The sequence below is a fragment of the Muntiacus reevesi genome, chromosome 6 (genome assembly GCF_963930625.1).
Source record: "Muntiacus reevesi chromosome 6, mMunRee1.1, whole genome shotgun sequence".
In the NCBI taxonomy this organism is placed as follows: Eukaryota; Metazoa; Chordata; class Mammalia; order Artiodactyla; family Cervidae; genus Muntiacus; species Muntiacus reevesi.
In genome coordinates, this window is record NC_089254.1 from 19781468 (window position 1) to 19798219 (window position 16752).

At 40.2% G+C, this 16752-nt stretch overlaps 1 long non-coding RNA gene across 1 annotated transcript in view; it reads left to right on the forward strand.

Moving 5' to 3' along the window:
* The first annotated feature begins 1426 nt into the window (after positions 1–1426).
* LOC136170992 (uncharacterized) overlaps positions 1427–16752 on the forward strand; it is a 35719-nt gene continuing 20393 nt past the window's right edge. The window contains exons 1-2 of the long non-coding RNA XR_010663728.1: positions 1427–1582; positions 3755–3814. This is a non-coding gene — a long non-coding RNA (uncharacterized lncRNA). The remainder of the gene's footprint in view (positions 1583–3754; positions 3815–16752) is intronic.

A 16752-nucleotide genomic window follows, 5' to 3' on the forward strand; every position in this document is an offset into this window, starting at 1 on the left:
TAACAGTTTACCATGTGTCATTTCTGTTATTCCTCCAAACAACCCTCAGATTTCCCAGATTATGCAATTCATGAAGGTGGGGATCTTGGATTACTAATCGTAGTAGCCACAGATCACTGGAGAAGTTTGAATTTCCAGCCATGATACAAAATCCTCTAGGAGAGTGAAAGGGGGAGGAAATAACCTACTTTTTGAAATACAGCATGGGAGGCTGTGCTGGTGCTTTAAATGCATAATGTGATTTCATAACAGCGCTGCTCCCCTACCCCAGAGTTAGGCATTTTCATCCCATTTTACAAATTAGTAAACCGAGTCTCAATGAAGAACTACTCATTCCTCTCAAACTTGCTTTTTTTTCATTTTCACTCTAAGCCACAACACCACAAAAATTATATGCTTTAAAGTTGCACAGCTTCTAACTGACAGACCTAGGACATCCATCCCACATGTAGTGTCTCCAAGTACAGCCTTCTTCCCACCCAAGGTCACCTGTTTACTGTTTTGTGTGTGTGTGTGTGTGTTTTAACCTGCCTTTTGCAAACACTGAAAGATAGGGAGATATCATAAGACAGGACTGGAATAGACAGAATTTAGGTTTTGCCTTGGGAGATTTGCTGAGGGTTTGAAGGGAAGACTCACATCCTCCCTGCAAGGTTAGAAAGGGCAGGCGAACAGTATAAAGTCCCCAGATTGGCACAGCGAGGTGGATCCAGATCCTATCTTTTAGAATCATCCTGTTTTTGTTCATGCCTTTCCTGTTGCCCTTGGGGGTGTCCCAGGTGGCGCTAGTGGTAAAGAACCCACCTACCAATGCAGGAGACATGAGAGAGGTGGGTTTGATTCCTAGGTTGGAAAGACCCCCCTGGAGGAGGGCTTGGCAACCTACTCCAGTATTCTTGCCTGGAGAATCTCATGGACAGAGGAGCCTGGCGGGCTACAGCCTGGGGAGTCACAAAGAGTCGGACACGACTGAAGTGACTTAGCATGCACGCACTACTGCCTTTTCCCTATTGGGGAAATGCTCATTATTCGAGCTTTACTATTTTGTCACCCTCCTCCTCTCCCTTCTCCTTACCATTAAAGTGTCCACCCTAACCTTTTACAGAAAATTAGGACCTGCTGGCTTGATCGTGAAGGATAAGGGTGAACATCTGCAAGAAAGATTGAAGGTCTCGGGCATCAACAACTGTGTTAACTTGAGTATACTGAGTTTCAATATAGAGATGTCCTGGTATCTTTGCAAAAACATCCCTTCTAGGTTGTTTCTAGCATGTGAACATGAGTCAGACCAGGGAGAAGGCAGTGCTGATACATCAGGAAGAAAACATTGAGCGTGGGATAGAGGCAGACTGTGTTTTCTGTGGGGCTTGCCTGGTGGCTCAGACGCTAGAGTCTGCCTGCAATGCGGGAGACCTGGGTCCGATCCCTGGGTTGGGAAGATCTCCTGGAGGAGCGCATGGCAACCCACTCTAATATTCTTGCCTGGGGAATCCCCATGGACAGAGGAGCCTGGCCAGCTACAGTCCATGGGGTTGCAAAGAGTTGGACAGGACTGATCGACTAAGCACAGCACATGTTTTCTGTGAGTAAACAGGTGTCTGGGTGACCTGAGGAAAAAAATTAACAAAATTTTAAATACAACTTTCACTAAGCTTTGAACTTAGACAGAAGTTGAACTTGGCTGATTAAAAGAAACAAAAGGAATACTCTAGTTTTCTTCTGCATAATTGTTTTTAAAGGAAATATACTGAAAAATCTCAAATTCTTAACGCACGCTTTTTTTTTTTGTTTCTATTCCTTTAGAGTTTAAAATGTTTCATTCTGGCCACAAATTTGATCTAAAATATTTGTGATTGTGGATTTTCTGTTTTGGATTTTAAGAGAAACTATCTAATACTAGTTGGATTCACAGAGAATTTTTGGTTCCTTCTTTAAAAAACAAAACAAAAACAAAACCCAAGAGAGTGAGTGAAAAGTAAAAGGTTTGCATTTGGTCTTCACTTAGAATGTTGTTTTTTTTTTTCCTTATCAAAGGATGACAGGTTCTCCAGCCACACCCAGGATGTCTCTTAAAAATATTGATAAAGCTGTCACTACAGACACATTCTTAGGTGAAGGGAAATCAACACATTACTAGTGTTAGAATTTTGTTTTTTTTATAGAAAAAAAGATCTTTCCTTTGAGTACAAGGTCTAACAAAATATTCGAAAGTGAGTACACATAGTAGCATTGATAGAAACTTTTAAAAGCCATAACACTTTTTATTGGACTTTGCCAAACTTCTCTGAGACATTGTGACTCCCACAAGTAGATTAATTCGGTGGAGAAGTTTATAGACCATATTTTGGTGGAGTAAAAAATGTTATTAAAGTATGTACAGTCAAGTCTTCTGAAGCATCTACTATTACTAGATTATAAAACAAGTACAGATTAAAAAGAAATATGCCTCTAAATTTACCAGCAACTGCCATTGCCTGGAGGTTCTGAAAGGAAGGTTTTAAACCAGTGGAGGAACAACTGGTTAGTAGTTGCTTATTACCTAATTATCATTTCTTTATTTTAGCATAAAAAGAGTACATGAATCTAACCTGTATACATTTCAGTTGTTTATAGGCCTGCTCACACTCTTAAACTTCTTCAGTCAAACATTTTCTTTAGTATTTTAACTTGGTATCATCAGAGTTCTCCAGAGAAATAGAACAAAAAGGATGTCTGTCTGTCGGTCTGTCTATTTATAGCAGGATTTATTTATCTCAAGGAACTGGCTTACAGGATTACAGAGGTTGCCAAGTTCAATATCTGCAGAATAAGTCGGCAGGCTGGAGATTCAGGGAAGAGATGAAGATGCGGCTCTAGTCTGAAGACAGTGTTGAGGCAGAGCTCCCTCTTCCTTGGGGAATCTCACTGTGTTCTCTTCAGGCCTCTACGGACTGGATGAGGCCTGGCCTTGTGATGGGGACTAATCTGCTTTACCTCCAGTCTTGTGTTGGATAGCCACTCAGTCGTATCTGACTCTTTGTGGCCCCATAGACTGTAGCCCACCAGGCTCCTCTGTCCGTGAAATTTTCCAAGCAAAAACACTGGAGCGAGTTGCCATCCCTTCTCTAGGGCATCTTCCCGACCCAGGGATGAAACCCTCATTTCTTATGTCTCCTGCGCTGGCAGCCACATTCTTTACCACTAGCGCCACCAGGGAGATCTCTACAAGTCTACTAATTTAAACATTAACCTTATCAAAAGCATACCTTCACAGCAACCTTCAGATTTGTGTTTTACCAAATATCTAGGTACTTTGGCCTAGCCAAATTGATACATAAAATTAACCATTGCACTTGGCAATTATAAAACCATCTATTTAACTTCTGAAATTAGATTTTCTGAAGAGAGAATGGATCAACATTAAAATGGGAAATGGAGGAATTTTACACAGGTTCTATGGCAGATCATTTTGGCTGCCTGTCCAACAGTTTTTTATTCTTAGAGTTGTCAGATTTGGCAAACATAGCTTGCCTAATTATATTTGAATTTCAGGAAAGCAATGAATAATTTTTAGTAAAAGAATACCCCACATTTTGTATGGGGCTTACTTATATTAAGTAAGTAATATTAGAACTTATATCACCAACCAGCTAGGCTGGTTGGTGGATACAGTTTTGGCCATTGAAATACAATTAGAAGTCAAATAATTGATATCCTCAATTTTGTTGTTTGATCTTCGTACTTTCTTACTTATTATGTCTAAACAAAAATACAGTGCCTGGAGGAGGTGAGGCCATCTTGGGAGTATAAGAACAACAAATAGGTATTAAAAACGGTAAGTGAAAGTGAAAGTCACTCAGTCGCATCCGACTCTTTGAGACTCCATGGACTGTAGTCTGCCAGGCTCCTCTGCCCATAGAATTCTCCAGGCCAGAATACTGGAGTGGGTGGCCGTTGCAGTCTCCAGGGGATCTTCCCGACACGGGATCCAACCCAGGTCTCCCACATTGCAGGCAGATTCTTTACCATCTGAGCCACCAGGGACGCCCTAAAAATGGCAAAGCAAGAGAGTTTAAAAAGAGCCTGCCTTCTTTATGAGATCCTGGGGTTGATACACCAGCCCTAAACTTCCCAGTTTAGAATTTCCTCTTATGTGAAAACAAACTTTTTTTTGCAGTAGCCATTGTAATTCCGTTTCTGTTATGCAAAACTACAGAGAAGCCCAGAAATTACAGGTATCTGTGTAACCCTTGTAATCAAGGAACACTTTGGTTTGTTTCTATAACATATACCTTCATTTCCCCTCTTCTTGTCTGTGAAAAACAATCCTTTTGTCTCCTGGATCCTGAGTAAATTTGGAGGGAGAATTTTCTGCAAGCCAGTCTTGAGGAAACAGGGCTTTTTCCCCCTTGTAGCCTGTGTATTTGTTTACACACATATGTGCTTCAGTCAACAACCAAAATAAGGTGTGGTTTACACTGTAACAACCATGGAAACAAACAGAGGATTCTCTTTGTATCTGCACCAAACCATGTCTGTAAATTGTGCTCCAAACTTTATTGCTCATTATCTGAATAGGTAAATTTAAGAAAGAAGAACACAGTCAGCTGCTTTTCCAATAGCTTTAGTATAAAAAGTAGGGGTCATCTAATTCAGTAGGGTTTAGACCACGAGGCTGCACTTGGAATAAATGGGAAAAAGAAATACTGTTAATTATTTTTAGTAAATCAAGTAGTAGCTGGAAGTAAATCAGGTGTTGAGTGGCATGGGTAAATGAAAAAACGTAAGTACCAGTACTTCTAACCTAAAGAAGTACTGCAGCTCTCTCACGAGAACTTATGGAGTTTATATTTATCAGGCACAAAATAAAGTACGTATACCTTCAAAGATTCATTAAGAATCCAAACCCCTTTAAAGTTGTTATCATCTACACATCCTTGGCCTTCTGTTCACTTCAAAGGAATTTGTGAGTTCCAAGAGTTACCTGCAGCCAGCAGAGGATTATGCCTGATCCTTTGAGAACAATGAACAGGTAGAGGACATAGTGTTTGATTTTTATATTATCTAATAAAGAAAACTGAACATGTTTTATATCTTTGTTTTTGATTGTAATCAAGCTATCCAAACATTCTGAACCCTAATTTTTCAGAATAAAAAAATATGGTCAGAAATATAATCCATTTCTGAGGGATGTTGAAATAATCCTTTATGTAAAGAAAAAAAAATCTTGCATGAGAAAAATAGATGGTTTATCATATGAATTATTTCACATTTTTCAGAATATAGGAAACATTTAAGTGAATAAAAGTATATTTGACAATAAGTTTATGAGTTCCATTCCAAAAATGAGATTAAAAAGCAATGTCTTAAAACCAGTTTTTTAGACAATGTATATTAACCATTTTACTTATTAATTACCCTATTATATAAGTATGTTATAAAATTTTAGAAAATCTAAACTGAAAAATGAAGGTAAATATATTTTTCGCATGTTGATAGAATTATCATAATGTTTTAGGTTATAATTGTGTTTACAACACAGTTTTAACTTATATGGAAAAACACGTACTTAATACAATGATGTCTACTATGCATACTGAGGTTATTTTGATTTTTTTCCAGTTTTTTGAGAAATGATTAATACACATCACTGTGTAATTTTAAGGCATACTGCATGGTGGTCTGATTTACATGTATTGTGAAATGATTACCACAGTAGGTTCAGCTAACACCTGTCTTTTCATATGGATACAAATGACAGAAAAAAAGAAAAAAGGAAAAAAAATTTCTCTTTGTGATAATGCTTAGGATAAACTCTCTTAACTTTTCTATATATCATACAGCAGTGTTAGCTATGGCCATTCATGCTGTAATTTACACCCCTAGTATTTCATTATTTTATAACTGGAAGTTTGTACCTTTTGAAACCCCTCACCGCCAAACCCCAGCAACCACTGTTCAGTGAGTTCAGCTTTTCTAGATTCCACATGTAAGTGTGACCACATAGTATTTGTCTTTGTCTGACATTCCCCTTAGCTTAGTACTTTCAAGGTCCATCTATGTTGTCACATAACAGTAGGAATTCCTCAGTTTTTGTGGCTAAGTGGTATTGCATTATGTGTGTGTGTATATGTACCTCTTCTTTATCCATTCCCCATTCACCTACTGATGGATGTCTTGGCTACTGTAAAAAATGCAGTTATGAACATGGGAGCACAGATATTTTTTCAAGTTAATGTTTTCATTTCCTTTAGGTATTTTCCCAGAAGTGAAATTGCTTAATCATTTGGTAGTTCTATTTTAAATTTTTTAATGCACCATACTGTTTTCTGTAGTGGCTGTACTAATTTGCAATCTCACCAACAGAGCATGGGGGTCCCCTTTTCTCTATTTCCTCACCAGCATTTATTATCTCTTGTCTTTTTAATGATGGCCATTCTAACAGGCATGAGGTGACCTCTCATTGTGGTTTTAATTTGCATTTCCCTAGTGACTAGTAGGGGGCTTCCCTGGTGGCTCAGACAGTAGCTAATCTGCCTGCAATGTGGGAGACCAGGGTTTGATCCCTGGGTCTGGAAGATCCCCTGGAGAAGGGAATCGTCAGGCGAGTGTATACTCCTCGGTTCTGTCTCGTCACAACAAAGACTTGGAGTGACGGACATTAAAGCCCTCGGCGTGTCACAGCTCTTGGGTCTTGGACAGACAGTGTTATAGCTCTCAGGTCTCGAACAGACCGTGTTACAGCTCTTAGACAAATCAGTGTTATAACTCCGTGTTACAGCTCTTATTTTATTTTGATAATAGCAGGATATTCCATCCTCGAGGCGTGAGGGCATGTTGACCCAAAGACGTGAAGAGAAGAATGCCGAAGCGCATGGGGGGGAGAGAGAGAGAGAGAGAGAGAGAGTGCTTTGGCTCCTCTTTTTATATGTTCCTTTTTTTCCCCCTGCGCCTGCCTGCCCTATGTAAATTGGGCCAGCCAGGAGTGTTGTTTTTTTTACCTGAGGTCCTCACTCAGGTCCTCGGACCTTCCTTTGTTCTATTTTTGTGGGCTTTTCCCTTCCTTGTCTTTTAGCCACCCCCATTCTGGGCTCCTTTTCCCTATTCTAACTACGTAACATTCCCCCTCAAGAGATGGGGGGCTCAATTCTTTGGAAATAGGGGCATCAAGGTATTTCTGGCTACATCCTGCTGAGCTGGAATGGTGAGGGGCATTGGGCCTCCCCCTCTTGCTAGTCTCAAGCCTCGGAGTCCTTATAGTGGTGTCCATCTAAGGGTGAGTGATATTTTTCGTGGTCAGCTGTAGTTTTATATCTTTGTTGAACTGGCACTGCATGTTGTAGCTTGTTGATCTGGGCAGAGACAGGACAGGTTAGACAATTGACAATACATGGAACAATCATAAGCAGCATCAATATGCCATATCAAGGACTAGTAGGGGCATTAGCCAATTCCAAATTCACATCGCCAGGATGGCTTAAGTCCCTCTTTGTTCAGGGATCAGAAGATCTATCTCCTGTCTGTTTTGGAATACAATCTCTGTCAAGCTGTGTTGGCTCTTTAGAGTTATCTTGAGAAATCTTATCTCCAAAAACCATATTTTGGAGGTGTTCATTAGAATGGCACTCATTTGTAGTTCTGAATAGGTATCTGAGATCTCCCAGGGCTCAGAGGTGTATTGAGTGCCTTCTTCTGTTTTCTTCCACAGCTTGGCTCGTGAGTAGTGAATCCAGGAGTCATGTCCTGGTAACTTCATGGCTGTGGGGGTAGAAAGTATTACAGGGTAGGGGCCCTTCCATGTAGGCTGGAGTTGAGCCTTTGGGGACCCATCTTTTCAGACTTTAATTGGGACTTGATTCCCTGGAGCATATAGTGGTGACTCCTTAGAATCTTTTGGGTCCTGGTTCATACCCCACAAGTGTATATCCTGTTGGAATTGCCCAATGGCCATGGTATAAGACTGGAGGGTCTGAACCTCTGGATCTAGGAAGAGGTCATTGACATAAACAAAAGGTCTCCCATAAAGCATCTCATAAGGACTAAGACCAACCTGTTCCTTAGGGGCAATACGGGTGCGGAGGAGAGCTATTGGTAAAGCCTTCTTCCATCCCAGGGAGGTCTCCTGGGTTATCTTTTTGATCACTGATTTTAAGAATTGGTTGGCTCTTTTTACTTTTCCTGAAAACTGAGGCCTTCAGGCACAATGGAGATAATAAGTCATGCCCAATGCTTTAGAGACCCCTTGGGTGACCTTAGAAGTAAATGATGTCCCATGGTCACTTTGTAATGACTTGGGCAGACCAAATCTTGGAATAATTTCATGGAGCAGTTTTTTTTGCCACCTCCTCAGCCTTCTCAGTCCGGGTGGGAAAGCCTTCAATCCATTCTGTAAACGTTTCTATCATGACTAATGGGTATTTATACCCTTGAGAAACTGGCATCTGGGTGAAGCCCATCTACCAGTCCTCTCCTGGGTAGGCCCCACGTCGTTGGCTGTTGGAAGACGACCAGCTGGGGTCTTTGAGCTCCTTGGAGGTTGTTTAACTGGCAAGTGGGACAAGAGGACACCACTTGCCTTATAGTTGTTTGGAGGCTTGTTCCTCTGAAGGACCTTTCTCATCATCTTTGGAGGGCCTTTTCCCCTAAATGAGTGGTGGCATGTAAGGAGTTAACCAACTTTCACTGGAGGTGACCCACTCTAGTATTTTTGCCTAGAGAATTCCATGGACAGAGGAACCTGGCAGCTACTGCCCATGGAGCGGAAAAGAGTTGGACACGACTGGGAGATTAACACTAATGACTAGTAACCCTAAACATCTTTGTATGTACCTGTTGGTTTTTCATATATCTTCTTTGGAAAAATGTTTATTCAGGACTTTTGCCAATTTTCTAATTAGGTTTTTTGGTTTTTTTTTTTTGTATAGAGTTGTATGAGTTCTATACATATTTTGGATATTAACCTCTTATGAGGTATATGGTTGGTAATTTTTTTTCCCATTTTTTGGGTTGTATTTTCATTTTTTAAAAAAATTTATTTCTTTTGCTGTGTTTTTAGTTTGGTGTGGTATCACTTATTTATTCTTGATTTTGTTGCATGTGCTTTAGATGCCATATCCAAAAATTCATTACTGAGACCCATGTTAAGGAGCTTTACTGCTGTTTTCTTCTAGGAGTTTATGGTTTCAGGTCTATGTTTAAGACTTTAATCCATTTCAAGCTGATTTTTGTGAGTGGTTTAAGATATAGGTTCTGTTTCATTCTTTTACATGTGATTATCCAATTAACCCATCACCATTTATTTAAGAGAACGACTTTTCTCCAATCAATATTCTTGGCTTCCTTGTCATATATTAGGTGACTGTATCTTTAGGTTTATCTCTGCACTCTTCATACTGTTGCATCAATTTATAGCCTTGGGATACTCCTTTCCCAGTTTTGAAACAGTCCGTTGTTCCATGTCTGGTTCTAACTGTTGCTTCTTGACCTGCATATAGGTTTCGCAGGAGGCAGATAAGCTGGTCTGGTATTCCTATCTCTTTAAGAATTTTCCAGTTTGTTGTGATCCACATAGTCAAAGGCTTTTGTGTTGTCAATGAAACAGAAGTAGATGTTTTTCTGGAATTCTCTTGCTTTTTCTACAATCCAGTGGATGTTAGCAATTTGATCTCTGTTTCCTCTGCCTTTTCTAAATCCAGCTTGTACATCTGGAAGTTCTCAGTCACATACTGTTGAAGCCTGGCTTGAAGGATTTTGAGCATTACCTTGCTAGCATGTGCAGTTCTGTGGTAGTTTAACATTCTTTGGCATTGCCCTTCTTTGGGACTTGTATGGACACCCTCGTCCTCCATGTACTTAAGCTAAAAACCTAGGCTCATTTTTAACTTTTTTTTCTTTCCAGTCCAATTCACCAGCTAATGTTTTGGCTCAACCTTTAAACTATACTCTGATCGAACCACTTGTCACATCTTCCATGATTCTCAACTCACCCAAGGCAATGCTATTTCTTACCTGGACTACTGTAGATCTACCTGACTGGTCAGCCTACTTCCATATTTGCCCACCTACTGTGTGTTCTTCATATGCAATTTTAATCTCTTTGCAATGTAAATTGAGTCATTTATTTTAGTCTCCTTATCAGCGCTTTCCAGAGACTTCCGATGATATTCAGGATAAAAGCCAAAGTATTTTCAGTGACCTACAGGAACAAAACCTTGCCTAATTTCCTACCCTAAACCACTGGGCTTTAACTAACCTTGGATTTCTAGGGGTCTTAAGCAGGTCAAGGTTTGCCTGTATCTGGATCTTTGCAGCAGTTTCCCTACTGTCTGGCACAAACTTTTATAAAACTTTCTCATGTCTGTTTCCTTTACATCTTCAGATTGCTTCTCAAATGTCACTTTATTGAGACATCTTTCTTCTATACATTTCTGTTCTCTTCCTACCTTGCTGAAATTACGATTCTTCAAAAATGTGATATACCACTACCAAAACTTTTATGATTTATTTATTAAATAAGAGGGACACCTAATTTATCTTTCTCACACCTTATACAGATAGCACCTGGTACATAATTGACACTCAATGAGTGCTTGTTTAATGAGCAAATGAATCTATTAATACTCTGTGGCTTTGTAATTTTTAATGCATGCAGGAAATTGGTAATAATTTCTTCTCATAATGTTATATCATAGGCAGTTTGAAATTGTATATTCCACTTGAATAGTTCTTTATTCTTTCTTCAGATATGTAATGAGAATTTTTTGGTGAGGTTTGTTGTTGAAAGGAAAGTCCTAGGCCACATCCTAGGGCTCTTGCTTTGGTCAGGTTTTTTTTTTTTTTTTTTTTTTTTTAACCTTTCTAAAAATCTTTCTATGTCACATTGTAGAAGCAGGGATAACGCTTCCTACCTGTTGAGATTAAATAGAGATAGAGAACATATTGAAAGGTGTCTGTCATAGAAGCCAGTGAATGTTGAGTTCTCATCACATGACAACCATTCTTACCATTGCTGCTTGCTAGGCACAGCCTTCACATACTTTACATTGCATGCTTTTAAACAAGGAATAAATCCGGGCATGTGATGGATTATAATAAAGTAAAAATTCACTGGGTCAGGGGTCTGAAGACCTGGCCTCTAGGACAAGCTCTGTCACTGTGACTATGTCACGCAGCATGTGAAATCTTAGTTCTCTGACCAGGAGTCAAACCTGCCCCCACCCACCCACACAGTGAAGCACAGAATCATAACCACTGGACTGCCAGGGAAGTCCCTAAAAGTACAATCTCTTTGATCCTCAGCCTCTTCATATATAAAGTGAGGGGTGAGGAGTGGGCATCAAGTGTGGGGAAGAACTGTATAACTTAAAATTTCCTAGGTTCCATTATAGTCTGTAATTCCTGTAATTCTGTGAGTATGAAAAGCTGTTCTCCAGTCTCAAACTGTGGAAGGGTTTCTTTGGCAAAGTTCATGTTTCTAAGTGAACATTTCTCAGTGTTCAGTTTGTATCTCTTCTTTGTGGGGGTGCTGAGATAAGATTGTGAGGTGGAAGCCACTGGTAAAAGAAACTGATGTTTTGAGAGTATTACCTGTATGTATTTCAGACGTCAATTCTAGTTTATCCAAGATGTTAATTATAAACAAGTATTGGAAGCAAAGGCAATTTGCCAGCCTCCCAAGGCTTGATTTTGGAAGGAAGGCCAAAAGTGATCTCTATCGTAAAGTTGATCATTTTGGTCATTAGTCATGTGTTAACAGAAGGGTCAAATTGAAGTCTTTTTCTCATGCTATTAACTAAGTCTCTTAGGGTATCTCCCACATTTAATTAATTTATTTATTTGAACTTTGACATCCTCCTAAAATCAGCTAAATGGTACACAGAATAATGGCCCCCCAAATTGTCCATCTCCTAATTCTTAGAATCTGTGAATATGTTATCTTATGGGGCAGAAGGAACTTTGCAGATATGGATATGATTAAATTAAAGATTTTGAGCTGGAGATATTCTGGATTATCTGGGTGGACCTGATGTAATCATAGGATCCTTATAAAAGGAAGGCAGGAGGTCCAGAGGAGAGAAGATGCTTGAAGAGAGAAGAGAAGCGGTCCCAATCCAAGGAATGTAGGTAGCCTCTAGAAGACAGAAAAGGCAAGGAGACAGATGACCTCCTAGGACTTCCAGGAGGGAGCATAACCCTGTGGACTTACTTTATACTTCTGACTTCTAGGACTATAAGTTAACAGATGCTTATTGCTTTACACCATAAAATTTATGGTAATTCATTATAGTAAGGAGATCAAACCAGTCCATCTTAAAGGAAAACTGTCCTGAATATTCATGGGAAGGACTGATGCTGAAGCTGAAACTCCAGTTCTTGGGCCACATGATGCGAAGAGCCAGCTCATTGGGAAAGACCCTGATGCTGGAGAAGATTGAGGGCAAGAGGAGAAGGGGACGGCAGAGGATGAGATGGTTGGATGGCATCACTGATTCAATGGACATAAGTTTGAACAAACTCCAGGAGATAGGGAAGGAGAGGCAAGCCTGGTGTGCTGCAGTTCATGGGGTTGCAAAGAATCAGATATGACTGAGTGATTGAACAACAACCAATTCATTATAGCAGCAATAGGAAACTAATACATTTGTATTGTAAAAACAACCATATGATGGAATTTTCATTAGAAAATCTCTCTACTAAGTTCATAATTGGTAGGTCAAGTTAAAACTTTAGTTAAAAAATTTCAAAAATGTAATCATCTGAAAGTGTTAGCATATGTACAAGTTATCTGCAGTTATATTTAACCACAGGGAAACCAACTAGAGTAACTTTTTATTGTGAGTTATTAACTTTTTAAATTAATCATATCTTTATTGCAGTAAGAACATATAGTATGAAATCTAACATCCTAACACATTTTTAAAAAGTTTTATTGATGTGCAGTTGATTTGCAATGTTGTGTTAGTTTCTGCTCTACAGCAAAGTGAATCTGTTACACTCATATATATATCCATTCTTTTTAAAGATTCTTTTCCCATATAGGTCATTTCAGAGGTTTGAGAATGGTTCCCTGTGCTAAATGCTGCTGCTGCTAAGTCGCTTCAGTCATGTCTGACTCTGTGTGACGCCATAGACGGCAGCCCACCAGGCTCCCCCGTCCCTGGGATTCTCCAGGCAAGAACACTGGAGTGGGTTGCCATTTCCTTCTCCAATGCATGAAAGGGAAAAGTGAAAGTGAAGTCGCTCAGTCGTGTCCGACTCCTAGCAACCCCATGGATGGCAGCCCACCAGGCTCTTCCATCCATGGGATTCTCCAGGCAAGAGCACTGGAGTCTGGTGCCATTGCCTTCTCCTGTGCTATATAGTAGGTCTTTATTTGTTATCTATTTTATATGTGTGTGTGATGTGTGTGTTAAGTTGCTCAGTTGTGCCTGACTTGTTGCGACCCCATGAACTGTAGCCTACCAGGCTCCTTTGTCCATGGAATTTTCCAGGCAAGAATACTGGAAAGGGTTGCCATTGCTAATCCAGGGGACCTTCCTGACCCAGGGATCGAACTCCGTCCCTTGCATCTCTTGCAGTGGCAGGCAGATCCTTCATTGCTGCACCTCGTGGGAAGCCCTTTTACATATAGTAGTGTGTGAATATCAGTTCCAATCTCCCTTGTTATCCTTCTCCTCTCCTTTCTCTCCTGGTAACCATAAATTTGTTTTCAACATCTATGACTATTTCCATTTTGTAAGTAAGTTCATTTGTATCATTTTTTTAGATTCCACATGAAAGCAATACCATATGTTATTTGTCTTTCTCTGACTTACTGTACTTAGTATGATAATCTTTAGATTCATCCATGTTGCTGAAAACGGCATTGTTTCATTCTTTTTTACAGTCATGTAATAGTCCATTGTATTTAAGTACCATATCTTCTTTACCTGTTCATCTGTTGATGGACATCTATGTTGCTTCCTTGTCTTGGCTATCATAAACAGTGCTGCTATGAACTTTGGGGGTGCATGTATCTTTTTGAATTAGAGTTTTATGGATATATGGCCAGGAGTGGGATTGCTGGGTCATGTGTTAGTTAATTTTTAGTTTTTAAAGGAACCTCCATACTGTTATCCATAATGGTTGTATCAATTTACATTCCCACTAACAGTGCAGAAGGTTCCCCTTTTCTCTACTCTCTCTTTAGCATTTGCTTGCAGACTTTTTGATGATGGCCATTCTGACTGGTATGAGTTAATACCTCATTGTAGTTTTGATTTCATTTCTCTGATAATTAGTGAAGTTGAGCATCTTGTCATGTGCCAACACATTTAAAGTGTACAACATATAATGTTGTACAGCAGATCTCTAGAATATTAATCATGCATAGCTGAAACTTTATGCCTTTTGAATAGCAATTTCTCATTTCCCTCTATTCCCAGCCCCAGGCAACCACCATTCTACTTTCTGCTTCTAAGATTATTCTAAGTATGTACATGAGAGTGCATGCTCAGTTGTGTCTGCCTCTTTGTGACTCCATAGACTATATATAGCCTGTTAGGCTCCTCTGTCCATGGAATTTCTCAGGCAAGAATATTGGAGTTGTCATTCTCTTCTCCAAGGGATCTTCCCCATTCAGGGATCAAACCTGCATTTCCTGTGTCTCATGCATTGGCTGGAGGATTCTTTACCACTGTGCCACCTGGGAAGCTCAGCTCTACTTACACTACTTAATATAAGTGAAATCATGCAATAACTGACCTTCTGTGACTGGCTTATTTCACTTAAGATAATACTCTGAAGTCCCATACATATTGTTGCATATGGTAGGATTTCTCATTTTATGGTTGGATAACACGTCTGCCATGTTAAAAGTAGAGACATTACTTTGCCAACAAAGGTCCGTCTAGTCAAGGCTGTGGTTTTTCCAGTGGTCATGTATGGATGTGACAGTTGGACTATAAAGAAAGCTGAGGCAGGAGGAGAACGGGACGACAGAGGATGAGATGGTTGGATGGCATCACCAACTCAATGGACGTGAGTCTGGGTGAACTCTGGGAGTTGGTGATGGACAGGGAGGCCTGGCATTGCTGCAGTCCATGGGGTTGCAAATAGTTGGACATAACTGAGCGACTGAACTGAACTGAACTTGTCTGCCTTTTTGAGGACTGGTTATTTTGTGATAGAGATTCCAGATATTGTATATTAGATTGATGAGAGGGTTGATCTTTCCATAGGGTTCCCTCTGTGGTGGTTGAATTTATGTCTACAACCCTCAAAGTGTTGATCCTAAGAGTCCTCCCCCAAGTGTGTACTGGGCTACTTGACTTGCCTCTAATGAAGAGAATATTGACCAAATGACAGTAAGTGACTTTTAGGGACTAGGCCATCAAGGCATTGCCCTCTCCTGTGTGCTCGGTCTAGGGGAAATTTTCTTCCATGGGATGAGAATGATCACCCAGTCCCATGAGGAAGTCCAGGTGGTGAGGAGCTAAGGCCTCCTGCCATGTGGGGGGGCCACTTTAGAAATGGATCTTTCAGCCCCAGCAGAGCCTTTAAATGACTGAAACCCATGGTGGAGGTTGGAATTGCAAGTGCCTAAGAGACCCTGACGGAGAAGGCAATGGCACCCCACTCCAGTGCTCTTGCCTGAAAAATGCTCAGGTCGGAGAAGCCTGGTAGGCTGCAGCCCATGGATTCACTAGGAGTTGGACACGACTGAGTGACTTCACTTTCACTTTTCCCTTTCACGCATTGGAGAAGGAAATGGCAACCCACTCCGTTGTTCTTGCCTGGAGAATCCCAGGGACGGGGGAGCCTGGTGGGCTGCCGTTTATGGGGTCACAGAGTCGGACACGACTGAAGCGACTTAGGAGCAGCAGCAGCAGCAGCAGCAAGAGACCATAAGCCAGAACCATTCAGGTGTGAAACTTCTCTCATGACCCTCAGAAAATGTGTGAGGTAATAAATGCTTATTGCTTAGAGTTGTTGAGACTTGGGGTCATTTGTTATACACTAATAGAAAGCAAGGTTTCCCTGGTGGCTCAGATGGTAAAGAATCTGCCGGCAATGTAGGAGACCCAGGTTGGATCCCTGGGTCGAGAAGATCCCCTGGAGGAGGACATGGCAACCCACTCCAGTATTCTTGCCTGGAAAATTCCATGGACAGAGGAGCCTGGCAGGCTACAGTCCATGAAGTTGAGAAGAGCTGGACACAGCAGCGACTAACACAATAGAAAACAAATACATTATTTTATGTTCGTTTTCCTGAGGTATATAATATTGTTATATAAAGAAAGAAAACTGTCCTAATACTGTTGAGAGCTTTACTTTTTTCTTTTGTTTTTTAAACAATAGAATGAAAATGGTCCAGTCTGGATCATGCTTTCTATTTAGAGAGGTGAAAGAGTGAGAAATCACATGCTTTGAAAATTCTTTTGAGAGACAAACTGAAGTATTCACAGGAAAACTGACTAATGGGGGTTAAAGGGTAAAAGGAAAAAAGAAGCATTTCTTCTGCCCCTTTTATTCCCAGTCTGTCCTACTCATTAACATCGTTTACTTTCACAGTTCACAGTCGGGTCATATAATTAGAGAAGGATTAAACTCTCTCTCTTGGAGAAGATGGTTAATTTAAACTATTTGGAAACCACTTAAAGAAAATCACTGAAAGACTCTAAGGGATGGAATCTAGATAAACTAAAAAAGAGTGGAAATGTGACCAAAAACCAGAATGATAAGTCTATACCAGAACTGATACCAAATTGTCTAGAACTTATGGCAGACAATATT